Source organism: Giraffa tippelskirchi, chromosome 2, assembly GCF_054371585.1.
Source record: "Giraffa tippelskirchi isolate mGirTip1 chromosome 2, T2T-mGirTip1v1.2.pri, whole genome shotgun sequence".
Taxonomy (NCBI): Eukaryota; Metazoa; Chordata; class Mammalia; order Artiodactyla; family Giraffidae; genus Giraffa; species Giraffa tippelskirchi.
In genome coordinates, this window is record NC_137276.1 from 97,489,082 (window position 1) to 97,512,270 (window position 23,189).

Here is a 23,189-nt window from a genome sequence, read left to right on the forward strand (position 1 = left end):
TTAAAGTGTAAATTCAGTTTGCCATTATGGGTTAGACTGGTAAAAGGTAAGGAGTAAGGTGGAAGTGAAAGCAGGAGACCACTTCTCTTAAGAAATGTGACAGTGAAAAGAAGGTTGATATTACAGTAACTGGAGGTAGTAGTACAAATTTTTAAAAAGCCCTTGGAAATTGCTGAAAAACAGAAAGAAGCCAATGGCTAAGATACTGAAGATATAAGATCCTAGGAAAGTAGCGGTGGAAGGAGAAAATAGGAATGGACGACTTAGGTAGTCCTTCCTGCAAGAAGCACTGATTTTGGAGAGAAGGGGAGGGGGAGAATGGGTTAATTTGGTGAGAATTTGAAAGGTCATGTCAACAAATGTTTTAAGATGGAGAGAATATCAAACTGGAATTCCATGGCTCTGATCCTGTTAACCAGATGATTTTATCTATTAGTATGGATTGGGACTGGCACCTTAACAAGGAAAATGAGAAACAGTCTGCAGAGAATACGATAGGAATAAATCCAAAGATGAGTTTATATATATATATATATATATATATATATATATAAAAAGTGGGAGTGCAGTCACGACTTCATATCCAACCAGGTAGAACTGGGGCTTCCTCCAGTGAAAAACCACACAGTGTGACCTTTGAGAGAGAAATCAGAAATAGGGATAGTTTATTGGAGACCGGCCCTTAAGACTATAAAGGAGTCGAGCAATTCTAAGGCAATACAGAAATAGAGCTGGTTGGCTACAATAACAAGAGAATTTAGTCATAAATGGGGCTGATGACCTGGGAGATTAAGGATTCACTTTTGCATTGAAAGTTTTGAGTGGGTGAAAGGTAGGAGCCACGACCAGGCAGAGGCGGGGCGGGGGGGGGGAGAGTAGAGAAAAGGCGACATTTAAAGGCATATTTTGGTCATGATTTCACGCTAGTCAATTGTTTCCCTTTTGGCAGCTAAAAGGCTAGGATTCTCCAGTCCATTTCAGAGCTACTGAGAGTAATACTAGGCTATGGAAGGAGAAATCTGATTCCAAAGCGGAGGCTATATTTTCTCAATCTACTTAACATTCTTTTCTCACTAACTAGCCAATGCTGCCGCCTTATGCAAAGCCGGCACCACGGAAAGGATCTGCTTTAGAGGCAGTGACGACGCCAATCGGCCTGGGGCGCGCAGTGTTGCGTCTAGATGCACGGCGAGGGAGGTCCCAAACAGCTCTCAAAACCTTTTCACCCTCGTCCGGGAAAGCACCTCGTCAAGAGTAGACAATAAATCGCTCGTACATGCTAAGCTCTGAGGCCCTGGTTAACACCAGGAGAGGCGGGAACGTGGTTTTGCGCTGCCACTCCTCCGCTTTTCTGCAGAGCGCTCTTCTGCAGAGCGCTTTTCTGCAGAGGCGGGGGATGGGGGCAGCAGGAGCCGGGCGGGGCTGCGGGGGTGCGCTAGTCCAGCGACCTGGGGAGGGGCCGCAGTGAAGGGGCCAGGGGCGGGTTTCCCTCCCAGGTCCCGGAAAAGCTCCAAAAATGGCGGGCGGCAACCCAGCCAGCGGGGCGCGCAAGCGCCACCGCGGCCATCCTTCCGCCCGCCCCGGGCGGCCCACGAACCGTCCACAGCACCCTCACGAAGAGGTATCCGCCGCTTGCGATTGGCTGAGCTGGGCCAGCGCTCCGTGCGGGGGCCGGGCCGCCACGCAGCGGCCACGTTTCCCGCCCCGCTGGTGCGCGTGCGCGCAATCCCCACAGGAAAGCGTTCGCGCGCGTCCCCGCCGCGGCCCCCAGCTCGCGCCTCAGCTCCCTCCCCTTTCCGGGCAGGCCCGTCCCGTCAGCGAGGCAGTAAGCACCGCGGCCAGCAGAGGGCGGTCCGGACCCAAGTCTGCAGCGGCGCCATTGGCGTGTGGAAAATGCCACCAGATGGCGGGTTAGGATTGCAGCTCCGTTGAAGGCGCGGCCCCCGCTCCCGAACCCCCGGCGACCACCCCGTAACAACCCCCCCACATCGGGAATAACACACCGGAGACTTTTGGGGGGAAACTAGGTCGACGGCCGGCGGTGCCCGGATGGGCAGCTGAGGTGAGCGCGGGCGGCGGCGACGGCGGCGGGGGGCGGGAAAGAGGGGGAATGCGGCGGCAGCGGCGCGGGGGCTGGAAGCGCCGATCCAAGATGGAGTCCGGGCGAGAGCGAGAGAGCGCGAGCGGGGAGCGGGCGGGCCGGGCGCGGGCCCCGCGCGGGGGAGGGAGGCCGCGCAGGCCTGTGCGGGGCGCGGCGGTCGCCGGCCGTCCGGGCGCCAGCGGGGACGGCTGGGGGTGCGGCGGGCACCCCGGAACCCTAGTCGCTCCGCACCCCTCCCGCGGGCCCCGAAAATTGTGCCCCCGCCCGCTCGGGCACTACGGCGACGGGCGCGGAAGCCTTTGTGGCGCGCTCGGGCCCGCCGCCAAGCCCGCCCTCCGCCCCCCCGCCCTCCGCCCCCCCGCCCGGACTCTCGGGACTCGCCCGCGCCCGGCGGGGCCGGGCCGAGGCGGGCTGGTGCGAATGCCATCCGCCGCCCTGCGTTTCTGCGGTGTTTTAGCGGCGGCGGCGGCGGCGTCACATGACAACGAGCTCGCCTCGGCTGAGGGGCCTGGGGGTCGCTCGGCGAGGCGACCGGCCCAGGCCTCTTCTCAGCGGGGAGGAGCGGGGGGCTGGCGCCTGGGGCAGAGGGGACGTCAAAGCCGGGCTTTCCCGCTATCTGCCCTCCCCGCCCCCGACGGAGGCCTCCTCGTGAAACGTGTCCAGGCCGGAGCACTGCCCCGCTAGTTTTCCAGCCCCCCGGGAGACGAGGCCAATAAAAGTTGTTTTCCCTCCTTTCTCGGGGTGGGGGCGGGGTGAAGAGCTGGGAAACGAGAGTGCTTGGAGTTGAACCTGGGCCTCGATTGGAGAGTCCAAACTGGGTGCTTCTTGTGTGCTGTGGGGACTAAGAAATTTTCAGGTTTTAGGATTGTCACATCACCTCTTCTACCTACCTTTGAAAGGTTACCGATTCTCTTCATATTGCAGAGAATCGTGCCCCGGGAGTGTAAAGCAGGGGATGGTTTTGGACACTTACATTCAAAACAATGCTGTTTGTATGCGACAGTAGCGAATTATTTGCTGTTAGTCGATGTTAAGATGATGTGTACAGTTTATTCTTGTGGTTGTGACTAGAAAGGACTTTTTTTTTCATCTCTTAGCGAACGTAGTGTTTATGAAAGTATTTGACATGGCATAAAGAAAGTTGTATGATTTGTGACTTACGGGGTATTTGACTCCATCTTTTAGATTTGCATGTGCCTTTTTAAGAAAATTGCAAATTCTGATGGTGAAGCATTTAGGAAAATAAAGATTCAGAACAGGGAAAATAAAAACAACTTGTGTATTGTATTGAATAGTGTACCTTGTACTCATATTTATACTGTACGAAAAATTCAGGCTAAAAAAATTGGCTCTAGGGAGGAAATAGCGAAAAGTTTGGGAAGGTTGTTTACTTGCTTTCAGTTTTTGAGAATAGTTATAACACAAGTAGTTTGCTATCTAAATAAAGTACTAGAAAAACCGACAAAGAGTTTTGCTACAATTTTTTCTTTATATTTCAAAACGTAGATTAAGTTTACTCCGGTGGTCTACCAATGGTCATTTTAACAACCAAGCTACTTTGATTGGAAATTCCTCAATATCCACTTTAGTTTTGATATTCTGACAAAACTTAGGAGTATTTAAATAGATGTGAAATATGGAAAATTGTTATTTTCCATATGGAAAATGTCGCTGGATTTGCTTCCTTTGAACACAGTATACAAGTACTGTTGATTTGAATGACTCTTAAAGGCTGGGGTAGGAAGAGAGCCCAGGACTGAAGTTATTTTAAACTTTTCCTAGGTTTTTGATCTTTGGGTTGTCGCTCTTCCAGCCTTACTTTCCTCATCACTAAAATGAAAATTTTTGGGTTGTATTAGTTTTCTTTTTATGTATAGCGAGGTACCAGAAATTTAGTAGCTTCAGTTCAGTCGCTCAGTCGTGTCCGACTCTTGGCGACCCGATGAACCGCAGCATGCCAGGCCTCCCTGTCCATCACCAACTCCCGGAGTTCACCCAGACTCATGTCCATTGAGTAGGTGATGCCATCCAACCATCTCATCCTCTGTCGTACCCGCCCCCTTCTGCTCTCAATCTTTCCCAGCATCAGGGTGTTTTCCAGTGAGTCAGCTCTTCGCATCAGGTGGCCAAAATATTGGAGTTTCAGCTTCAACATCAGTCCTTCCAATGAACACCCAGGACTGATCTCCTTTAGGATGGACTGGTCGGATCTCCTTGCAGTCCAAGAGACTCTCAAGAGTCTTCTCCAACACCACAGTTCAAAAGCATCAATTCTTCGGCGCTCAGCTTTCTTTATAATCCGACTCTCACATCCATACACGACTACTGGAAAAACCATAGCCTTGACTAGACGGACTTTTGTCAACACAGTAATGTCTTTGCTTTTTAATATGCTGTCTAGGTTGGTCATAACTTTCCTTCCAAGGAGTAAGCGTCTTTTAGTTTCATGGCTGCAGTCACCATCTGCAGTGATTTGAAGCCCCCCAGTGGAGACTGTTTCCACTGTCTCCCCATCTATTTGTCATGAAGTGATGGGACCAGATGCCATGATCTTAGTTTTCTGAGCTTTAAGCCAACTTTTTCACACTCCTCTTTCACTTTCATCAAGAGGCTCTTAAGTTCTTCTTCACTTTCTGCCATAAGGGTGGTGTCATCTGCATATCTGATATTATTGATATTTCTCCCGGCATCTTGATTCCAGCTTGTGCTTCTTCCAGCCCAGTGTTTCTCATGATGTACTCTGCATGTAAGTTAAATGCAGAGTATATTTAGTAGCTTCAACAACACCTATTTATTATCTCACACTTTATATAGGTGAGAAATCTGGGTACCTTGTAGTGGGTCTTTCTGTTCAACATCTCACCTGGCTAAAATCAAGATGTTGGTTGTGTTGGCTCAGTTCTTATCTGAGGCTTAGGACCTTCTTCCATGCTCACTACTTGTTGGCAGAATTTCCTTGTGGCTGTATGACTGGAGTCACCATCTTCTTTCTAGCTGTTGGCAAGGCTTTCTCACTTCCTTACCACATGTTCATATAGGCATTTTCACATCATGACTTTTTGCTTTCATCCAGGCAAGCAAGAGTAAGTTCTCTGGCTTCCTCTTTGTCCTCTGGACTCCCTTAGGAGATTCCTTTTTAAAGCTGATCTAATTAGATCAGACCTACTCAGGATGATCTTTTTGATGAACTCAACTGATTAGGGACCTTAAGTACATATGGAAAAATCTGTTTGCCATATAACAATCACAGGAGTGATATCCCATTATAATTACAGGTCTCTCCCATACTGGAGGGTTGCTTATGAGGATGAGTCACTGTGGTTTGTTAGGATTTTGCTTGCCATGGGGACAGAAGTATCTTTATAGTTTGGAATCTTTATGTACAAGAAGACCACTTAGGCAAAGCAGTAACCCTACTTGATAAGTTTACTCATACTTGTTTTGTCTTCATGCTTTTTCCTCTTTGTATTTCCTGGTACCTCAGTTGAAGTACCTCCCTCTATAATAAGACTTTATTGCATATAGAGGAAATTAAAAATAAAAATTAAAAAGTTAAGTAAAAAGAAAGGCAAAAAAAGGGAAGTGGAGATTATGTAATTCTCATTGTTGCTTGATACCTATTGTTTTACTAATTTTAGGAATGAGATTGAGTCTCAGGGAAGTTAAGAAATTTAGATGACTAAGATCACCCTCCTATTAAGTGGCAGGTAGATTCATAAACTTATTACATCAGACAGTTGCTGTGGCATGATTGGTCCAGCTACTTTTGAAGAGAGAATTATGAAAAAGAATAATTATTTAAAATGGAGTACAGATATTGAAAAGTGTTAGTTGCTCAGCCATGTCCTACTCTTTGCAACCCTGTGGACTGTAGCCTAGCAGTCTCCTCTGTCCATGGGATTCTCCAGGCTTGAATACTGGAGTGGGTTGCCATTTCCTTCTCCAGGGGGTCTTCCCTACCCAGGGATCAAACCTGGGTCAATTGGTGGACAAAGAGGGGAGCAAAAATTGGTCATGGTACATTGGAGGTTTAACAGTCTAAGAAGCAAAATATCTTCAAAAGAAGGCAATTAGGACTGTTTTAGTTAAGAATAAGAAGATTTAGAGACTATAACCAGGAGTTAAAATTGTTCAGGAGGTACAGCTAAATTTCTTAATAGAGAGATGATAAAGTAAGGGCTTGGTAGATCTTTGTTAGCTGAATTAAAATATAAGTCTCTAGGATTTATATGATCCTTGCTACTGTGACACTGTAGGGAAAGGAAGGAAGCAGAGAACTAAGAGGATGCTCTTTCATAAGCCTAGGAAAGAGATGATTCTTGAGGTGGGAATAAGGATGTGGCTACAGAGAAGAAGGGATCATTTTCTGTCATTTTAGTAGTCAAGAGGACAGGATCCCAACTTCCTGAGTTTTAGTGCTGAGGGAAACCTTGTGATTGACAAATGTGATTTTTTTAAATTGAGCTTTAAGTAGGTCATAGGCCAGTTGGTTTTCTAGAATCTTTTCTCTGTGTACTAATTCACACCTTATTGCTTCTTTCAAGTTTCTTCCCCTTCCTTTGCTGTGTTCTTGCCAGTTAGTGTTTAAAGGACAGTCAGTCCTACCTTCTCTATAAGATACATTCCTTTGTGCTGTGAGCCTAAATGATGCACCAGTTAGTCCTCCAAATTTCTCTATAGAGTTTTGCTGCAATTAAACAGCTCTATAGATGGCTTTTAACTTACTGGAAGCACAAAGTTACAAAAACATTTTATGTTGTGACCCAGTACAAACACACACACAATGGAAATAACACTTAAACTTTATGCAGTACGTTCTGATATATTGTATATATTTTTGAAACTAAGAATGCTGGTTGCAGCTCACCTATGTGACTTACAGCAACCCTTTCACTTGGCTGAATTATAATCTCATTGGTAATTGGGAGAGTGCAAAGTAAAACCAAACCATAAGAAATCATTTCACTTCCATCAGATTGGCAAATACTAAAAATTCTGATAATATCAAGTGTTGGTGAGAATGTGGGGAAATTAGCCTACGACTTTTGGAGGAATATATAGTCATTTTGTAAAAGAAAGTGACTTTTGTTGTAGAAGAGTACATGTACCTTAACCTAGTAATTATACTTTTGTCTTTTTATTCCTAATGAGAGAAATTCTTGTATGCTGAGATATGTGAACAAAAATATTTGCAATAACCAAAATTTAGCAACAAAGTGTTCATCATGCTACCAATGTTTTTCAAATACCAGTGGTGATTTTCAAATGATAAAATAATCTTGATTCGTAGGATAACCTCACTTGGTCACAGTGTATTATCTCTTTTATATTTAATGTTTTGCTAGAATTTGGGGATATTTTTTCATCAGGAATATTATTTTGTAGTTTTCTTTGGTTGTAATGTCTTTGTCAGGTTTCAGTATTTGGATTATGATGTTCTCATAAGTACGAGAGGTGTTCCCTCTACTTACTGAAAGACCTTGTCCAGTATTCCTTGACTGTTTGGTAGAGTTCATCAGTGATACCATTTGGACTTAAATTTTTTTTTGTAGGGAGACTTTTGGTAAGTTCAAATTCTTTTTTGTTTTTCATTGGACATAGAGCTGTTCAGATTGTTTCATCTTATGTCAGTTTTGGTGTATTTTTAAAGAAGTTTGTTGACATTAGTTGTTTATACGATTCCCTTGTCATCTTTAGGATGTTTGTAGGATTTGTATCGCTATCTCTTTAATTTCTGATGTTGTTAATGTGTTCTTGCTTTTTTTTCTTGACCAGTCTAATTCTTGGTTTATCTGTGTATCTTTTCAAAAATAATGCTGGTTTTCTCCATTTGTCTTTTCTCTCTTTTTTTTCCTGTTGTTTTTAATTTTCTTTTCCCCATGTATTTTGCTTTTCCTTTTCTAGCTTCTTAAAGTGGTCAGAGATTTCAGACATTTCTTGTTTTCCAATTTAAATATGCAAAGCTCTAGATTTTCTTCCAAGCACTGCAGTTACCTACAGTGATATTCTTATTATCATTTACTTTGAAATAGCTTCTAACTTGCTTTGTGATTTCTTTGTTGACCCAGGGATTATTTAAAAAGGGTTTTGTTTAATTTTCAAATATTTGGCGTTTAGATATCTTGTTATTGATTTCTAACAATTTCATTTTGAGGCTTGAGATATACTCTGTATAATTTTAATCTTTTCAAATGTACAGAACCTTGAGTTATGGTTCAACATGTGGTTTATCTTGATAAATATATCTTTCACATTTGAAAAAAAAAATGTGTTCTGCAGTTGTATGGTGTACTATTCTGTAAATATCAGTTAGATTCAGGTGTTTTGGTAGCATTTTTCAAATCATTTGTGTCTACTGGTTTTTTTTGTTGTTGTTATTTTTCTGGTCTAGTTATATCAGTTGCTGAGAGGGATGTTAAAATATCTAACTGTGACTGTGGAATTAGCTATTTCTCCCTTAATTTTGTTGCTTTTTGCCTCTGTATTTTGAAGCTTTGTTACTTGGCACATTCAGTTAATACAACCACTCTAATTTTCTTGAGCTTACTGTTTCTGTAGTGTATTTTCTTCTATCCAGTTACTTTACTGGATAGAAGTTACTTTTTCCAGTTACTTTTCTTCTATCCAGTTACATTTTGTGTTGAAAATACCTCTCTTGAAGGCAGCATATAGTTGAGTTTTGCTTTTTTTAAAAATCCATTGTGACAGTATGGAAGTAGCATCTCTCAGTTATTCTGAACATTGATTAAGTACTAATGCCTGTCAAGAAATGTGGATGTTCTAAGATTTTACTGAGATTTAACTTGCTAACAAGTTAACCTGCTACAGTTTAATGGAGTCATGAGACTCCTTGGTCAGAGATGAACAGTGCCCTAGAGCAATAACAGTAGCCATGGCATCAGCATTAGTGTCAGATCTTGGAGCCCCACTTTGTACACTGTGGAGTAAAGATGTGACACCCACACGTGTATTGGGTTGTGTTAGAGGAGAGGAATCCTAAAGCTTAGAGAAACTCGTATCTTTACAATGGATTATAAGCATACCTCTCCTTTTCTCTGACGGGGATACTATTTCTCTTTTCCAAGATAATTCACTCTACAAATATACTTGAAAACATTGGATCAAAGACAGTTGGTGTCTCTGTTTTCAAGATAGGCAGAAAAACAAGAGACCCGTGGAAAATTCTTTCAAAACTGTCCAGTGAATTTTCTCAATTTCCCTGTGTACCTAGATTTTTCTTTTTTTTCTTAGATGGCCCCAGCCTAGCTTTCCAGCTCTGTCTCTGCACTGTACTGCTCTTTGGGTTTTATGCTCTCACTAGATTGATTTCATACTTTATTCCACGTCCCTCATGTCTTTGTTCTGGTGTATAATGTGTGTGTAAGGAACACTCATTGAGTATTTACCGTGTACCAATAAATATTTTGCAATAACCCTGTGAAGAAGTTATATTGGTATTGTCTGTTTTACAGGTTAGGATAAATTTATTTAATCTTAAATTAACTAGATAAGTTTATTAGGTTTGATTAAGTCTCTCATGTTTGTGATGAGGGAGGGACACATTGAGAATCCTTTGATTTCTTGATGTTGGTGGTAGTTAGTTACATGGAGTGCTCCCTTTATAATTCTTTGAACTATTATCTAGATTTTATGTAATTATGCTACATAATTGACATATCTCACAAAGAAAGGAAAAACAGGAAAAAGAAATAAACACTGAGCTGTAGAATCTGTTTCAAGTCTTCCTGATATCTTCACCCTCTTTGTATTTTCATTTGTTGCAAATATATTATTGGCACAATAATGTTTGGTAAGTGGTGGGGTTCATAAGGCAAGGTATTTTGTAGACTACTTGTTGCAAGGCCACACAACTGATAAATGAGAGAGTCAGGATTTAAACCCAGGCTTACTTTCAGAACCCACAATTTAAATCTCTTAAAAGGGCATTTTAATCTCAGCTTTATTTATGCTGTTTGAAATCTTTTGCATTTTGAAGTTTATCTTACAGAGATTTGGTTTTCTTTCCTTTTCCATCACATAACAGTCGGGTAGTCTTGAGTAGAACATTTGATTTCTAGAGGCCTCAGTTGTCTTATCTCTATGATGGGAATCCAGTTAAGATTCTTTCAATAAATATTTATGAGTGCCTAGTCCATGACTAGTAGTGAGTATACAAAGTTGTTTAATACATAGACTTTGCTTTTAAACAGCTTCTGTTCTATTGAGAGAGATTAAAAACCAAAACCCCCAAAGCAACAAACCAAGCTAATAGGGATAATACATGGAAGTTGTGAGAGCATTAGGTTCAGGATACTTTGGAAGCATAAAGTACAGAGGTAAGAGGACATGCCCCTCTCCTTGTCACTTCCCCCCCAAAGTAGATAATTTTTAGTATATCAGGAAGAGTTAGAAGAGTTTTTCAGGGTAGTTCCTTGACTTTGATAGTTAAGTGTAACCTGTACTGTTTTTCGCCTCTGGCAAAATTTCTCTTCATAATTGTTGAGTTGGTCTAAAGGTTCAGGTAGAGGTTTGAGACACCACTGCTTGTTTCCTTAGTCTTAGGCAAAAAAAAGTGTTTTATACATAGTCAAGCATGAATATGACCTGATTGTCTCTTTTGAGGTAACTGATTCCCTGAAGCTATCCTGAAGTTATCTTCCCTGAGGTTATCCTGAAGCTCTGTCAGTTCTATTAGGTTATTATTTTTTTCCTATCTCATTTAGAGTACTGAGAGGTAGGCTTTCTCTGTTCTCTAGTAGAGACAGTACGAAGTAGCATATGTGCAGAAATTCTTATGACAGAATGCAAGATATAGAAGCTAAAGAATGTCTTAAGCTATGTTCTGCTTAATTGTTAAAGCCTAAATTAATTTTCAGAGAGAAAATGCCCTACTGTGTGCTTTGTACTGTTGGGGATAGTTAAAAAGTTTGTGCGTTCACAGATGAAGCGCTGTCACATAATGAAGGGCTAAGAAAGCCATTGTCTGTCGTCCAAGAGATTTCCTGGCCTGAGTTACACTCCTGGTGTTAAATTCTAATTCATCTCCTACTTAGGTATGTAAACATGGGCAGATTCTTTAACCTCGATAAACCTCAGTTTTCTCACCTGTGTGATGTCACTAGTGCCTCATGGATTAACGTATCAGTTAAAAAGTTAGCTTTTAACTGTTAGACTGTGCTGTTTTGTATGTAAATCTAAAGGACATTAATGTTAAATTTAAAAGGTGAATAAAGTTAAAATACAGATAAGTCATAAGATTACTTTCCAGAAGCAAAGACTATTAATTAATTGGGTCTTACCAGCACATAGAGCTAGCTGATTCTTATTAGCACGTAAAGCTAGTTCAACAATGAGCTCTGTTAATGAGAGTGGTCGGAGGGTGAGGTTCTCAGGTTAATAGAGAGATGAGGGTTATAGCCAGTGTTTGAGTGTGTGCGAAGAGGCTTGGGGTTACTTAGAGATTAAAATACAGAGCAGTAAGCAGTGACCAGAGTGCCTAGTGTGCCAAAGTAGAGGTTAAACTTTGTCCTTTGGCCAGTGACTGCACATTAGAATCACCTGGGAGCTTTAAACATAAGCTAAAGAATGGGACTTCTAGTGGCTCAGTGGATGGGAGTCTGCCTGCCAATGCAGGGGACAGTGGTCTGGGAAGATTCCACATGCCGTGGGGCAACTGTGCCTGTGAACCACAACTTCTGAGCCTGTGCTCTAGAGCCTTTGAGCCAAAACTACTGAGCCCATGTGCTGCAACTACTGAAGCCTGTGCGCCTAGAGCCTGTGCTCGCCAACAAGAGAAGCCACCGCAATGAGAAGCCTGTACACTGCAATGAAGAGTAGCCCCTGGTAGCCGCAACTAGAGAAAGATTGTCTGCAGGGATGAAGACCCGGTACAACCAAAAAATTAAAAATAAATAAATAGAAGAAGTTTAAAAAAACAGAAAATAAACTAAAGAATGGTTGGGATCTACCCCAGACCAACTGACATCCAGTCTCTGACTTTCTAATGCACAGAGGGTTCTGAAGTACATACTTGACAGAACTTGGTTACTTATTATAATAGAATATATGTTTATTGAGAATGTGTCAAATACTTTGTCGAGAACTGATGATGATAAATAACACCACAGTCTTACCTAGGTATTACATTTCACAGATGAGGTAGAGAGGTTAAGTACTTTTCCCTAGCTAGGAAGTGGTAGGTTTGAGTGCAAGTTTTTATAACTCTATGATAAAGTCATAAGCAATAAACTATAATAAATCTCTTAAGCAATTTTTTTTTAACCTGGGATTCATAAACTTAGAGGGGAAAATAATCATATTTTCATTTTCCTTAATCTCTTAAGAGATTTCACATTTTCTTTAATTTTGAATGTAGTAACAAATCACAGTTGTATAAGCAATACTGTAGCTTTCTTACCAATAGAAATCAGAAATATTTTCATATTAAATTACAGATGTTGCAGATATCTCAAAATATCTTTTATTCTAAGCAGTGCTTTAAAATTGGGCTGTTAGATCCACCTCTAGATCTTTTATTTATTGTGTTAAAGAAGCACATACAATACTGTATCACAAATCTGTTTTCTTAATATGTTGATAATTATATTTGAATATAATTAATAATGAATTCCTTTTCTAGATAATAGTCTTTGCTGAGAGAGTTTAGTAGGGTAAGGTGGGCAGAAAATAAAAGAATCATTTTTGTTATCTTGTAGAATGGAGATCCTTATAAAAGACAGTCTCTCTTTCCTTCACCACTTCTCTTTCTTTGTTAAATAGGACCAAAACCCAAGTTCTTCTTACTTGTCAAAGTTATTAAAGACTACTTGGGTTTGGAGTGCCTTTTTTTAAGCACTTTCTGAAAAATTAGAAGAGGTATATGCATTATCTCATCAGGCATTCTTGTAATCTGATACAGTGCAATTTAATAGAACTTTCTGCAGTGATGGAAATGTTTTGTTCATGTGCTATCCAGTATGGCATCTATTAAGCATAATAACACAATCAAAGTGACGATAACAGCAATATAATAACATTGATAGTTAGCAGTACTACCTGAACATTTTACATATATTAACTTGTGGGATCCATACAACAACCCCATGAGGTAGACACTGTTTTTAAGTTTCAATTTACATGTAAACTGAAACATGGAGAAGTTAAGTGATTTTCCAGAGTTCACATAGCTAGTAATTAGCAGAACTGGGGATTCAGACCCTGGCAGTCTGGCTTCCTTTATGTTCCCTTTTTAATATATTCCTTTAATCACTTTCCTCAGATTCCCCCTCCCCTCACCGCCCCCCATGCATATACAGGATGCTATCAGAAGCAATATTTTAAAACGGAATTTAAGATCACTCATTTTGCTCTAACTATTAGCTAAAAGTTGTGCAGAACTTACTGGTTTATTTCCTGTAAGTAAATTTGTCTTAGATGTATTAGATATTTTTAGTAACCAACACTGATATTGTTAAACAGGAATTTATACTTTTCCTGAGTTTAATTTAAATCTGGGTTCAGAAACTGAATATTCATGTGGTTATTTTGTTTACTGAAACTAACTGAAATATAATTCTGAAGCCATTTTGTGATGAGTTGGCTTTGGTTAATAGATACTTGGCTTTCCTTAGTCAATATACACATGTGACTAACTAACCTATGTTACACCTAGTATGGTATGTTGTGTTCCTGGAGGCCCAGAAGGGGAGAAGTATATCTCTGAGGTACAAAATTCCATTCCTGCTCTATTCTGGGTGAGCTGGTGGTAGAGTGATATTAAAAGGGGCACGAGAACTGTTATTTTTCAGTTATCTGTATAGGCATTGTGCTTGAGGCTTTACATACAAAGCCATCATTTATTAAATATAGGCTGTTTTTCACACCCTTCCAGTGCTTTAGATTCATTACATATGTCATTTAATCTGCACCCAATGCCTCAGAGAACATTATGATGACAAGGATACTTTATGGATGAGGGCTTTGTTAGTCTCTTCCTCTCCTCTCAGCTTTCCCCTCTCCACTTCAAGGGAATGATCATAAATATAGGCGGGGAATGATCATAAATATAGGCGGGGAATGAGAGGGGAGTGGTGCTGAGGTTATTGATACCAGCTTATCTAGTACTTAAGGTTCTCCAGCTGATAAGTCCATTCATTTCATTTTGCCTAGATGTTGGAAATAAGGCAGACAAGATATTTGTCTTCATGTGAGAGACAGTCAATAATCAGGTAAACAAAATAACCATACACTGTGTTAAAAGCTGCGAAGGGAATGATTGAGGTACTGTGATTGGTAATATTGAGATACCTACAGTCAGGAAAGGCATCTTTGAGGATGTTAAATTTAAGCTGAGCTTGCACAAAACCTGACAAGAATGGTCCAGGCACAAGGAAGAGCCGGTGCAAAATTTCTGTAGCAGAAATGGCTGTTGTATTTTAGGAACTGAGAGGTGATAATGGAGGGAGCGAGCATAATACTGGAAGAGTATAGTGGCTTCACCTGAGGCTAGAGGGGTAGGCCAGAGTCTGGCTTATGTATGATATGTTTGGGTTAGCAGGGACTATAAGGAGTGCAGATTTTATTATAAGTAAAATGAGAAACCATTGAGTTTTAAGCAGAGAAGCATTTAAACAACATCTCTCCCTCTAGTTCAGTGATTCTCAACTATGGGTTATATCTTGCTTTACAGGGGACATTTGGCAATCTGCAGACATTTTTGATTGTCATGACTGGGGGGTGATGACGTATGCTACTGGCATTAGTGGGTAGAGACCAGGGATGCTGCTAAACATTCTTCAGTAAGCCCCCTCCAGCAAAGGATTGTTGGCCCAAAATGTCAGTAGTGCCAAAGTTGAGAACTTCTGTTCTAGCTGCTCTGTGAGTATTGGATTGTGCTGAGGGTTGGAATGTAAGAAGGAAAAGTTAGGTTGATGCAATGTCCAGGTGATGGTACCTGCACCATGGTTGCAATAGAGGTAATAATAAGAAATATTGTAATTGTTTTTATGTTTTGAAAATGATGAGTCAAGAATGATCTCCAGGTTTCTGACTTTAGTAACTGAGTGAATGGTGGTGCCATCCTGGCACCACTTTGGGAAAGACCGAGAATGATGAGTTCTAATTTTTTAAATCTTATTTCATGGAACCTGAGTTGCCATTAAAAGATGACACAGCACTATTTTATGGGCAGTAAGAAAGAAAATGCTGTATGCTTGTGCAGTCTGTAATTGGTCATACCAGCCACTCATTGCTTGGAAACCTTTTATCTATTTCCAGAGATTTGACAACTTCTTCTACCTTCATTTCCATTGCTTGGCATGTGATAGGCTGTCCTTTAGCATGTATCTCAATAGCAAAACATAATACAGTTTCCTCTACTTGTGGCTGTTTTCATATCCCATAAGTCGCTTTGTTCCTTTGCAAGAAAACATGAAATTGGGATTGTTACTAGCAATAATGAAATTTTATTTACTAATCTTAATTTTTGTAACTTAGTGTATGGTAAGTTTTTATTTCAATATTAAATTACGGAGTAATATTTTAAGACATTTAGCAGGTAGTTAAACTCAACATGCATGAAGCTGACAGTGCAGACAATTCAATTGATGACAGGGTCAGTCAACAATTATGCTTGAGTTCATGGATGAACAGTGGCAGCTGTGTTTAATTACTGTCTGTTCAGCACATTTATAAAATGCCTTTAATTGTGAGATACATCTTTATCTCAGAAATGTTAAAATAGGGGGAAAATATGAAATACAGTAGGTAGTCAGAAACATCCCATACCAGTCCATTTAACAAATGATAGGTTGAAACGGATTAATAGCACTACTGATAGTACTTGTGTTAATAATATAAATGGTTTCTATGTATGGAAACTCACTTTTTAAAGATCACTGGCAGGTAAAAACTTGAATTTGCAACGAGCTGATCAGACAGTGGTAGAATTTGTTGAAAGAATGGATTCAGAGGGTGACAAGTAAGAAATCACTCTAAGACAGTATTGTGGAAGCTAAGTGATGAAATTAAAGCAATGAAACTCCATGTGTATGTGATTTTTGAGGCTGTGTGCTTATACTAGCAGCACAATTTTACAGAGTGGATGTATAGGCAAATACATCTTAATTTTGGTTAGTTAGAAAACCTAGCCGGTTCCCCCTCCCCCCTCCCCCCCACACTGCATTATAATTTCTGTTAATAGTTTAACTTACATAGCTTTGGAAAGCAGTTTGCTAATAGTTTTGGTGCATTATATTAAAAGATAAAACAGATACTGAATGTTTATTAACCAAAACAAAGTTCCTTTGTATATAAAAGGTGTGTGCATATGTGTGTATGTTAGTAATGTTTCTTTGACATACAAAACCCAGAACTCTTACTGCTACCATTCTTCAGTGTGAACGAAGCTGTGGTTCTTTAGTCCAAACCATACCATAGCCAGGCCGGTTGGAAACACTAGATACTCCTGTGAGGTCTGATAGTGATCTTATTCCAGCCCCCCGTAATAACCATATTGGTCAAGTCGCAAATAGCCTGCTATGACTTTATCTTACTTGTTTGGCACTTAAAATATTGTTTGTATTGTGATAAACTATAATAATTTACACACGGTTTTCTTTTCTATACTATAAAGTGTCTTTCAGGGTAGGGACATGTTTTTTGTGTGTGTGCCTTATAGCAGTGGAGCAAGCACATTGCTGGGCAAAATAATAGACACTCAGTAAAGACTGCATAATTCAACCATATTGAGTAATTTAGATTCATATTATATACTAAGCTTAATTGTTATACTTTAAATCTTTTTATTAGAGATTATTGCATTTAGCTTTAGATATGCTGAAAACATCATTCTTTGCTGAGATTAATTCCTTTATTATGCTATTTGTTCCTAAATCTTTTCAGCCACCTTTTTCCTGTCTACTTATACTTCTTTCGTTCATTGCATATTGTTACTGACCAGTTTCACTTTTAAGGTCAAGCTGAACAGAGTTTGGAAATGGGAAATAATTCTTTTGTCATATGACTTTAAACAGATATCCATACAATTAAAGAATGGTATATTGATGTATGCATTGACCTGTTTGCTTACATTAGATTTTTTGATAAAGATGGTAAAGGTTCATTGATTCACCAAGAAATTTGGATGCTTCTTTAGTTAATTCAAAATATTATTGGAAAAAATTTATCTTTGGATTTACATAGAAATGTTGAGGAAAATATAAATTTGTAATTATAATACTTCAGACATTTAACCTTTTCCATTTGGAACCTTTCTTAGTTCCCTTAAAAAAAGGAAATTTTTTAATTGTTAGGAGGATTTCATTTTCTAAAATAATGAGAAAAAAAATGGCACTTTGTATAAAAGACCTGTTCATGAATTTCTATATATGTTGAATTTTTGGATTTTTTTTTTTTTTTTTAACACAGTCATTAACAGTTTTTTTTCAGTCCAGAGCCTTAGTCCTTTGACACCTCTCTTGTCTCCCTCCTGCTTTAATTTTCTTATGTAGCTTGGAACGTTATTTAACTTTTGAAATATGTTGTGCTGCTTTCCTTTTTTGTCTCTTCATTGTATCTTTTCAATCAATACTCAGCCACAGATCAGTTACTGATTTCTATGTACCTGGCTGCGACCTGCTGAGCACAGCTGGAAAAAACCATAACTTCGCTGACTGCAGCTACCAGATTATTCATGCTCACCAATCTTAATTGGACCATCACTGTTACCCAGTAATTCTTTTTTGCCTAGTTAGTTCTTTTTCACTTTTCATAGCAGTTATTAAAAAATTTTTACTCTCTTGTAACCCCTTACTTAACCACTTATTCTCTCTTTCTCAGTAGATGATCATATCTATTCATTGATAAACTTGGATTTAATTACTGTTTTATTTCCGGAATATGTTGAAATGAGGCTAGATAGAGATTACCCTGACATTTGCTATGCCCAACCCTTGGAGGCATACACCAAACTAAGATAGAAATTTTAGAGCAAAATTTAAAATACTTATCTTTGTATACTTTTGGTTGAATCTACTGTGGGCTGATTTTAGTATAAAATCACTTCTTCAATTATAATTACATTCTTGGAATAGTTTTATGTATTGAAATTTAAGATTAAAACCATTTTTCTGCGTTGTGTTAAAGGTTCCAAATAAATATCTTGTGCCATCTTTTAAAAGTATAAACATGTTAATACATAAAGAACACTGCCCATAAGTTTGATGAATTTTTACCATGTAACCACTTCCCAGATCAAAGATCTAAAACAATTCTGGCACCCCAAAATCTTCTCTTAGTTATTTCTCCCTCTCGTCTCCCAAACTATTCCAACTTTTGTAGCTATCGTTTAATTGTACTTTGAGTTCTTTTGCTTTACATGATGTTTGTGAGATTCATCCATATTGTGGCATGTATCCACGGTTCTTTTTTTATTGCCATGTAGAATTCTACTGTATGAATATACCAAAATGTATATCTTTTTTTGTGTGTGTGTATGTGGACATTTGGGCTGTTTTCTGAAGTTTTTGGCTATTAAAGTTGCTGTGAACAGTCTTGTACAAGTTTCTTGGTGAACATATGCTCTTATTTTTTTTTTGGATACATATACCTTGAGTGGAATTGCTGGATTAGTATACTTCTCAATGCCTCTTGTGCTTCCCAGGTAGCTCAGTCAATGCCTCTTTTGTAATGGAACCAAATCATTAACGTCTGACTCGTTGCGACCCCATGGACTGCAGTGCACCAGTCTTCCCTGTCCATCACCAACTCCCAGAACTTATTCAGACTCATGTCCATCGAGTCGGTGATGCCATCCAACCATCTCATCCTCTGTCGTCCACTTCTTCTCCCGCCTTTAATCTTTCCAAGCATCAGGGTCTTTTCAGATGAGTCAGTTCTTCTCATCAGGTGGCCACATAATTGGAGTTTCAGCTTCGGCATCAGTCCTTCCAGTGAATATTCAGGACTGATTTCCTTTAGGATGGACTGGTTGGATCTCCTTGCAGTCCAAGGGACTCTCAAGAGTCTTCTGCAACACTACAGTTCAAAAGCATCAATTCTTTGGCACTCAACTTTCTTTATAGTCCAACTCTCATATCCATACATGACTACTGGAAAAACCATAGCTTTGACTAGATGGACCTTTGTTGGCAAAGTAATGTTTTCTGCTTTTTAATGTGCTGTCTAGGTTTGTCATAGCTTTTCTTCCAAGGAGCAAGTTTCTTTTAATTCATGGCTGCAGTCACCATCTGCAGTGACTTTGGAGCTCCAAAAAATAAAGTCTGTCAGTGTTTCCCTTGTTTCACCATCTATTTGCCATGAAGTGATGGGACCGGATGCCATGATCTGTACAGTTTTCTGAATGTTGACTTTTTAGCCAACTTTTTCACTCTTGTCTTTCACTTTCAACAAGAGGCTCTTTAGTTCTTCTTCATTTTCTGCCATAAGTGTGGTGTCATCTGCATATCTGAGGTTATTGATATTTCTCCCTGCAATCTTGATTCCAGTTTGTGCTTCATCCAGTCCAGCATTGCGCATGATGTACTCTCCATATAAGTTAAATAAGCAGGGTGACAGTATACCTGACGTTCTTGATGTAGTGCTTTCCTGATTTGGAACCAGTGTGTTGTTCCATGTCCAGTTTAACTGTTGCTTCCTGATCTGCATATAGATTTCTCAGGAGACAGATCAGATGGTCTGGTAGTCCCATCTCTTTAAGAATTTTGTACAGTTGTGATCCACACCATCAAAGGCTTTGGCGTAGTCAGTAAAGCAAAAGTAGATGTTTCTCTGGAACTCGCTTGCTTTTTTGATGAATCTTGGATGTTGGCGATTTGATCTCTAGTTCTTCTGCCTTTTCTAAGTCCAGCTTGAACATCTGGAAGTTTGCGGTTCACATACTGTTGAATCCTGGCTTGAAGAAATTTGAACATTACTTTGGTAGCGTGTGAGATGAGTGCAATTGTGTGGTAGTTTGAACATTCCGTGGCATTGCCTTTCTTTGGGATTGGAATGAAAACTGACCTTTTCCAGTCCTGTGGCCACTGCTGAGATTTCCAGAGTTGCTGGTGTATTGAGTGCTGCACTTTCACAGCATTACCTTTTAGGATTTGAAATAACTCAAATGGAATTCCATCACCTCCACTAGCTTTGTTCATAGTGATGCTTCCTAAGGCCCACTTGGCTTCTCATTCCAGGATGTCTGGCTCTAGGTGAGTGATCACACCATCATGGTTACCTGGGTCATGAAGATCTTTTTTGTATAGTTCCTCTGTGTATTCTTGCCATCTGAATATCTTCTGCATCTGTTATGTCCATACCATTTCTGTCCTTTATTGTGCTCATCTTTGCATGATATGTTTCCTTGGTGTCTCTAATTTTCTTGAAGAGATCTCTAGTCTTTCCCATTGTATTGTTTTCCTCTATTTCTTTTCACTGATCACTGAGGAATGCTTTCTTATCTCTCCTTGCTATTCTTTGGAACTCTACATTCAAATGGGTATATCTTTTCTTTTCTCCTTTGCCTTTAGCTTCTCTTCTTTTTTTTATTTTTTATTTTTTTTATTTTTAATAAATTTATTTATTTTAGTTGGGGGCTAATTACTTTACAGTATTGTAGTGGTTTTTGCCATACATTGACATGAATCAGCCATGGGTTTACATGTGTTCCCCATCCTGAACCCCCCTCCCACCTCCTTCCCCATCCCATCCCTCTGGGTCATCCCATTGCCCCAGCCCTGAGCATTTGTCTCATGCATTGAACCTGGAATGGTATTCTATTCCACATATGATAATATACATGTTTCAATGCTATTGTCCCAGAACGTCCCACCCTCACCTTCTCCCTCAGAGTCCATAAGACTGTTCTATGCATCTGTGTCTCTTATTCTGTCTCGCATATAGGGTTATCGTTACCATCTTTCAAATTCGTATATATGCATTAGTATACTGTATTGGTGTTTTTCTTTCTGGCTTACTTCACTCTGTATAATGGGCTCCAGTTTCATCCATCTCAATAGAACCGATTCAAATGTATTTTTTTTAATGGCTGAGTAATATTCCATTGTGTATATGTACCACAGCTTCCTTATCCATTCATCTGCTGATGGACATCTAGGTTGCTTCCATGTGCTGGCTATTGTAAACAGTAGCTTCTCTTCTTTTCACAGCTATTTGTAAGGCCTGGTCAGACAACCATTTAGCCTTTTTGCATTTCTTTTTCTTGGGGTTGGTCTTGATCACTGCCTTCTATACAATGTCACAAACTTCCACCCATAGTTCTTCAGGCACTCTATCAGATCTATTCCCTTGAATCTATTTGTCCCTTCCACTGTATAATCATAAGGGATGTGATTTAAGTCATAGCTGAATGGTCTAGTAGTTTTCCCTACTTTCTTCAATTTAAGTCTGAATTTGGCAATAAGGAGTTCATGATCTGAGCCACAGTCTGCTCCCGGTCTTGTTTTTGCTGACTGTATAGAGCTTCTCCATCTTCGGTTGCAAAGAATATAATCAGTCTGATTTCGGTCTTGACCATTTGATGATGTCCATGTGTACCCCTATCTATAAGCAGCGTCATTCCTTTTGGTAAATAATACAAAAAGAGCATTAGACTTTCTAACAAGACTCTAAGAAAAGGCACTTTTTTTGTTTTTCATTTACATATAAGATTAAAATTCTTCATTTGGCTCCAAATGGAACTATTTTTGTTTCTGCTAGTACTTCCTTCAATGTTGTTTGTAAGTCTTTATTTATAAATTTCCTGCCTTTATTCAAATTTTATCATTTCTTTCTATTATAGTTCACCCTGATCCCTGTAAAATTATCTTATTATTAAAGGATTTCTCTGACTGCTCTTAAGACTTCAGAAAATAATCATTGGTTTTTCTGGTAGAAACATAGGCTTTCTTGGTCTTACTGGGTTCACTTTTTAGACACTTGAATTGTCTGAAGTGGAAGGAACAACTGAATTTGTAGACCAGAGATCTGGATTCTAATCCAAGCTAGTCTGTTTGTTAGCAGCATGTCTTTTTGTGAATAACTTTTAAGGATAAGCCTCACTGATGTTAGGGATAAGAATGTATGTCCTTGTTATCTCAGAGGATGTTAGTAAATGGGCTACTGTAACAGTGCTCTATAAACTATGAAAAATGAATATATACAGTTGTCTATTGAGGGGACATTTTGTACATTTGCAGATTTCTGAGCAGCATTCATCTAGTTTATAAAACAAACAAAATACAAGTTGCAGTTGTCAGAGGCATGCAGCAGGGCGGTAGAGTGTCTCCAGGGAAGGCTCACTGTCTGATGAGTCAGTTCTTAAGTGTGGCAGGAACTGATGAACTATGTACCAGACTCTGGTTCTCAGAATTGATATGTTTAAAAGTTCAATTTATTATTTAAATGTAGGAGTGATTTAGGTTTTGGGTGAAATCTGAGGTGTAAGTCAGGGTATCAGGCTATTGATGTACATTGAGAAATGTAATTTTCAAATGAAATGGACTGTCTGTGCTCATTAGTCATTTTATTCTGCTCCTGTCGGAAGACCTGTGTCAGACACAGATCTGAAGATTGACCAGTAAACCTAGAATGAACCCAAAGTAAGTTCGGTCATCTTAGTTGTCAGTATTATTGAACTGTGATAGCCTGATATATATGTCTGCACTGCAGCAAATCTGGGTCAGAACACTATCCAGAGACAGTGTTGGAGACAAACTGCCAGATTTAATTTGTTTCAGCACTCTTCAGTATTCAGTTAATTTGGTTTCTGCTTTCATATAGTCATGGACAAGAGCTGGGTCCTGCTTCCCATGCTGCCTTATTTGTATTTTATGTATTTACTTTTTTTTCATTCTACAGATGATTTATCTCTTATGTTTGATTCTCTAATTTAATTCTCATTCTGACTTTACCTCAGTTTAAAAGGAACCTTTTTCTTTGTGTCCCAAGTACTGCTTCATTAGTGGATTAGATTTATCCTTGCAAAGTTGAGTAATACTGCTTTGAGTCTACCCTTACTTCTGGATGTAGGAAGAATAAGGATTTTGCAGTCAAGTTTGGATCTCAGTATTGGCTCTGACATCTGTTTAGC

At 39.5% G+C, this 23,189-nt stretch overlaps 1 protein-coding gene across 7 annotated transcripts in view; it reads left to right on the top strand.

Moving 5' to 3' along the window:
• STAG1 (STAG1 cohesin complex component) overlaps positions 1–23,189 on the top strand; it is a 483,951-nt gene that overhangs the window by 39,042 nt on the left and 421,720 nt on the right. For 4 of the 7 annotated variants that reach the window (XM_081569670.1, XM_081569674.1, XM_081569676.1 and 1 more), the window contains exon 1: positions 1,879–2,062. The exons of the other annotated variants lie outside the window; for them this stretch is intronic. The gene's annotated coding sequence lies outside the window, so the exon portion shown is untranslated. Of the gene's footprint in view, positions 1–1,878; positions 2,063–23,189 lie in introns of those variants that run through there. 7 annotated transcript variants of the gene reach the window in all.